This window comes from Dipodomys merriami, unplaced genomic scaffold (genome assembly GCF_024711535.1).
Source record: "Dipodomys merriami isolate MVZ:Mamm:240054 unplaced genomic scaffold, mDipMer1.0.p SCAF_248, whole genome shotgun sequence".
In the NCBI taxonomy this organism is placed as follows: Eukaryota; Metazoa; Chordata; class Mammalia; order Rodentia; family Heteromyidae; genus Dipodomys; species Dipodomys merriami.
In genome coordinates, this window is record NW_027203915.1 from 1711238 (window position 1) to 1717523 (window position 6286).

Consider the following 6286-nt stretch of genomic DNA (forward strand, 5'->3'; position numbering starts at 1 on the left):
GTTTTCAATTCTGCTGTTTCAGATTCCTGTCCCCCTTTCTCTCGGACAGCTTTACTCTCAATTTGTGGACATTACTCTGGAGCCTTCACACAGCAGCAGATTCTTCAAAAAATAGTGACTATCCTGTTAGCCACCCTCCTCCAGCCCGTCTAATGTTCCACCTGGGGCCTATGGCCTCCCCCTGAGGCTGCGCAGTGGGAAGAGCATTTCCCACTGAGTGGGAACTGTCTAGTGTGCCCGAGCAGCTAAAATAATCCGGGCCCCAAATGAAGCTGGAACTGGAGATCTGCAGGGTGTATAGCGGAAGCACAAGCAGACTGGCACTTCGGGTTCTCTTCAGAGGTAACTGAAATTCTGAGGACAAGCTGAAGGCCTGAGGTGCAGAAAAGGTTGCTCTTTTTCATGCAGGGAGAGGGCTGGTGGGATTTTCCTCAGGAGTTAGGCATGGTGGACTAGCCAAAGGCATCGTTTTTGGTTCTACACTGCTAGCATTCTCCTTGAAGTGTTCCTGCATGAGCAGGTAGGTGCCCATGGCTTCATTGAATTCTCGGCCCTGGATTGCCTTTTCAACGCCAGCTACGCTGTACCCCATGTCACACATGACTGTGACAATAATGGGGTCCAGCTTTTTGGGAAGTGGCTCATCAGGAAGCAGGCCAAATCCCATACCTAGAGCCAGCCATGGGTGCTGCATTATTTTCTTAATAGCAGGCCTCAGATTGAAGTCCACAGTCAGCAGTTTAGAAAGGAGATCACGGCCCATTGCAGATAGGTAAAGGGGACCGGTGTACCTGGACTCTAGGATTTGTTTCTCTATCTGAGTCATCTTATACCCCTCAAATGGGAACTTTCCTGTTGTCATCATATATAACAGGATGCCCAAGTCCCAAAAGTCCACCTTGTACCCATCGAACATGTTGTATAGGAACACTTCAGGAGGGTGGAATATCAAGGCTCCACAAACCCCCTTTACCAACTGCCCTGGGGACACCCTGATGCTAAGGCCAAAATCACTGACCCTGGCATTGTGGTTGGTGTCCAACAGCAAGTTGTCGACCTTCAGATCTAGGTGTGCAATACCGTTCTCAGCTCTTTCTTGAGAAGAACTTTGACCGCCACTGTGGTGTCTGTGAGGCAGTGATGGGCCAGTTTTACATAGCAAAAGCTGCCGTAACCAATGACCTCTCTTAAATTGTACTTTCCAATGACAGTGATCTCCTCCTCCCTGGGGAAGGAACTAAAGTTGTATATTAACATCTTGCAGCTGGGATGGCAAGTGATCAAGAATAAGAATTATCTAAGATAATCTAAATAGAGTTAGTAACTTATAAATCTTAAAAGGAAACTACCAACGAACAAGTAAATACAACCCCCACCCCTGACAAGTAAATGAAATCCCCAAACCCAAACAACAAAACCACCACTCCTCCCCACACCCAAAGAAAGCAGCCAAGTAGCTCGTAGTCCATCCAGCGGATCAGCAAGTAAAAGCTCCCAGCGCTGTAACTGACAAAGCTGGAGAGCAGCTGCTTCTTATATACCCTGCTGGGAATGCCTCACAATGCCCTGTGATGTCAGGGGCAGATGGACCAATCACAAGTCAGGCCATTGACATAAGTGAGGAAGTGGACCAATCAGAGCCCAGTTCACACCCGCTGGCAGTGGGCACATGGCAGGATGCTCTTCCTGCTACCATGGCAGCCACGTGGGAATCATGAGGACATTGAGCAGTGGCCCTCATATTTCTTGGGGTTTGGGCATCCTAGGATGGTCCCTGGGAGGGAATCACCCACTGGCCTCTTTATGAGACAATCCAGAGAGCAAGACAATCCTTGCAGGCACCATAAGAAGTGAACAAAACAAGTTTACACTATTAACCCCAGAAAGGTCTCTTGAGACTACCTTGTCCGGGGCTAGATACCCAGAACGAAGAGCAGCCTCAGCCACCAAACCTCCAAACCTCCAATAGGCAATTCTGACCCTCCAACCTTTATTAGTTGGTCTGCAAACCACCCATTAGTCGGTCTGCAAACCTCCAAACCTCACACCTCCAAAGCTCCAAAGCTCCAACCCTCCAAAGGGGAAGGCTTTTCCCTTTCTTCCCTTCCTCCCCCACATGCAGGCCTCTCCACTGTCCATAGACCTCCTGGAGGGAGGTCCCAAATGGCCATTCATGCTCCTCCCCCAAGCTGCCCAACTACAATCCCAATAGGCAGCTTGCTATGTGCATGCCTCTAGAAGCAAGCCCCACCCCCTTGTGGTGGCACGCCCCTCCAGTGCCCCTTGGGGTGGTGACACCTTGAAGATTGCATTTACAGCAAGACTGGAAAGACTCCATCTTCATGTAACTAGAGAAATGCGAGCTTGGAAGTGTAACTCAAGCAGGAGAGAACCAGACATATCCATGAAAACTGAGAGAGAGTGAAAAGAGAAAGAGAGAGGGAGAAAGGGAAAGAGGAAAAAAGGGAGAAATGTAGAGAGATAGAAGGAGTGAGGGAGGTGGAGGGAGAGGGAGACAGATTCAAGAGTGGGAAGAGAGTGAGAGGGAATTTTAGAGGGTAGTAGAACAGCAAGAAGAGGAACAGGAGAATTAGAATAGGAGTAGTTATGGGAGGAGTGAAAACAAAGGAAGAGAAATGGTGGGCAGGAGCAGGGAGAAGGTGAGAAAAGTGGAGAGAGAACAGAGATGGCAAAGGATACAGAGCATAAGAAAAAAAAAAGCACTGAGGTGTAGCAGCACACACAAACACATACACACAACAAACAAAAGGAAAAAAATAAAAGAATAGCGATTGAGAAATCTTACAAATCAAGTTATTTCCTTCCCAATCACTTTCTTCACTGAAGAATGGCACATGTGGAATTCAGGATTCCTCAGTTCCCTTCTTAACTTGCCTCCTGTCTTCTCCTTTACATTTAGTGTCCACTCTGTCATTTACTTTGTACCCATCTTTTTCCTCTTGTAGCCCTTATTGGGACTCTTACCAGAATCCCATTTTGTTCTTTCAGGGGAGATCTGCTGCCGAATAGCTATGAGCTGGACCACTGATCCCACCTCCTGCAGAAAATCTCATCAGTCTGCTCTGCAGGCTTAGCCTCCCGACATCAGTGCACACATAGCAAAAGTTAGATGTGCCCAAATCTTCTCTATAACACAAGTGTCACTCAAATGCAGACAGAATCAGCCTGCATCAAAACCTGTCTGCAAGTCTCATGGCCCTGGCTAAACCAACACAAATAACCCAGTGGTAGAGGTCATATACCAACCTACCGAATTTTTGCTCCTGTCCAGATTCAGTCATCCCAGGCAAGGTCCATCCAGAGGCACCACTTTATCTACATATTTTCTCACCTCTACCTTCAAGGAAGGAATATTATTCTACTTCATATCCTTGCCAGTCTAAACAGTGGCGCTGGTTGGTCAGACTGTTCTCATTTGAAACTCAGCTAACCCAGCCTTCTGGTTCCCCTTAGAGAAAATGGGGGCTCACGGGAGGAGTTGCAATTCAAAACAACCTGTCTAGGTAATAGGGTCTCTTTGATTGTGAGCAAATAAACAACTCTGAAAGAAGAGATTCTTGGACGATGGTTTTATGTTGGGATAGTGATGAGATTTAGAGAGAAATCACACAGGCAAGAAAGTGCATTGAAATGGAGGATAGTAAGGGCAGAAACCATTGACAGTGCACTGGGTGAATGGAGACATGTACCTCTCCATTCTATTGAAGATTTGTCTTTATGCTCCAACCCAGCCAGGGTAACTAGTGTGCTCAGGTGTTGTACCCAGTCACCTAGAGATTGCGGAAGGAGAAACAGAGTCCAGGATGTGTCCTGCCCCTCAGATCCATGGATTACTATACCATCAACACCAAGGGCCTCACTTTAAACCTAAATAAATATTTTTGCATTATTTACCATAGCTAACATATGGAATCAACCCAGATGCCCCTCAGTAGATGAATGGATCAAGAAAATGTGGTATATATACACAATGGAATTCTATGCTTCCTGCAGAAAGAATGACATTGCCCCATTTGTTAGGAAATGGAAAGACTTGGAAAAAATGATATTAAGTAAAGTAAGCCAAGCCCAAAGAAACATAGGTCCCATGGTTTCCCTTATTTGCAATAACCAGCGTATGTCTTGTGTCAAGCAGAAAAGGTCAGATAAGGTGATGTTAGGGAAATGAACCCTAAGATATGTATTCAAAGATTTTTTTCCTTTCATGTGATTGTTTCTAACACATTTATAAGATTATTTCTTTGTTGTTTGTATGTCCCTCCCCCACATTATAACCCTTGCTTTCACTGTATTTGATGTCGGTATAATTTGTGGAGGGGAAGGGGAAAAACAAGTCATTTAAATAAGGATACAGGTGGACCTGTTGCAGCAATGAGAAGTACAAGTTGTCATGTAGAAAACGAACTTTACAACTTTGGTGTGGTGGGGGGAGGTTTCGGTGGGGAGGCAGGTGGAGGCTAGGAAGGGATGTGAAGGGTAAACAAAGAGGAAGCTACAATGCTTGATAGGAAATGTACTCAATATATTGCCCATGTAATTGTAACCCCTCTGTACAGTATGTTCACAATAAAAAAAATCTAAATAAATGAACTAGCAAGTGGGGACACAAGCAACCTACCTAGGTGAGATGACCTGAAGCATTTGGGACAAAAACACCTTAGTGTTCAGGGGACAAATGGGAAAGGTTGTTCAATAAAGTGACAATCCTCTTATGTAAGGGATCGATGTGGAAAAGCCCAGCTCAGAAAGTACAGCAGCTTGAGGCCACCTTTCAGCTTACCTTTCAGCATTGGAAAGCCTTGGTGATGTCAGCTGTCCTTTCTCCGGGAGGAAGCCTTGCCAGAGAATCCCCTAGCAGCTGTCACACAACCTGGTCATGCTGGCCTGAGACCTCCACAGTATGAACTTCCTGCAAGACTCCTTTCCCACCTGCAGCTCTTCAATTCCACATCTGCTTTTCCATACCCCAGTTAGTGTCACCCCGACGGTCTGAGACTGGTGGCTTTCAATGGTGCTGTTTCAGAGTTCTGCACCACTTTCTCTGGGACAGCTTTGCTCTCAATCTGTGGACATTACTTTGGGGCCTTCACATAGCAGCAGAGTCTGCGAAAAATGGTGACTATCCTGTTAGCCACCCTCCTCCAGTCCTGTCTAATGTTCCACCTGGGGGCTATGGCCTCCCCGTGAGGATGCCCAGAGGGAAGACCATTTTCCACTGAGTGGAAACTGTCTAGTGTGCCTGACCTGCTAAAAGAATCTGGGCCCCAAATGAAGCTGGAACTGGGGCTCTACAGGGTGTAGAGGGGAAGGACAGGCAGACTGGCACTTCAGGTTCTCTTCAGAGGTAACTGAAATTTTGAGGACAAGCTGAAGGTGTCACGTCCTGCAGAAAAGGTGGCTATTTTTGTGGAGGGAGAGGGCTGGTGGGATTCTCCTCAGGAGTTGTGTATGGTGGACTAGCCAAAGGCATCATTTTTGATTCCACACTTCTGGTATTCTCCTTTAAGTTTTCTTGGATGAGCAGGTAGGTGCCCATGGCTTCATTGAATGTTCTGTCCTGGATTGTCTTTTCAATACCAGCTATGGTGTACCCCATGTTCCACATGACTGTGACAATAATAGGGTCCAGCTTGCTGGGCAGTGGCTCATCAGGAAGCAGGCCAAATCCCACACCTAGCACTTTTTCCTCCCTTTCGTTTGTCCCTCCCTTCCTTTCTGAGATAGAATTGGGTGATGTAGCCCAAACTATTCTGATATTTATGTTCTTCCCGCCTCTCACTGTCAGTACTAGAGGAGTACACTGGTATGACTGGAAAACTCCCAATGGAGAGAATACTGGCCCATTATCTTTTTCCATAAAGTTCTCCCTAGATTCCCTAGACTCTTCACACTCATTAGGCTGTTTCATGTCTTCTATATCTCTTAAACTTTTTTTCTGAATTTCCTTTTTGTTCCTGTCCCATTCAGTGGCCCTTAGCCTCAGGGTGGTTCTAACCAGTGCCAGGCACACCTAACCTTCTCTGAGACCAGGTACCTTGGGCACAGACTCATTCAGGCAATAGACAGAGCATAGATGAGGTGTAGATTGTCCCTTCACTTCAGGATCCATGAGCCACAAGCTGAGCAGGTCCCCTTAAGGTAACACACTCTGAAAGGAAGTTCCAGGTCAAAACCATACCAGTCCTGACAATCACCTGCAATCTCTCATTTTTCAGAGATGGCCATGTCTAGTTATCATTTCTAGTGAATAGAACGTGGCAGAAAT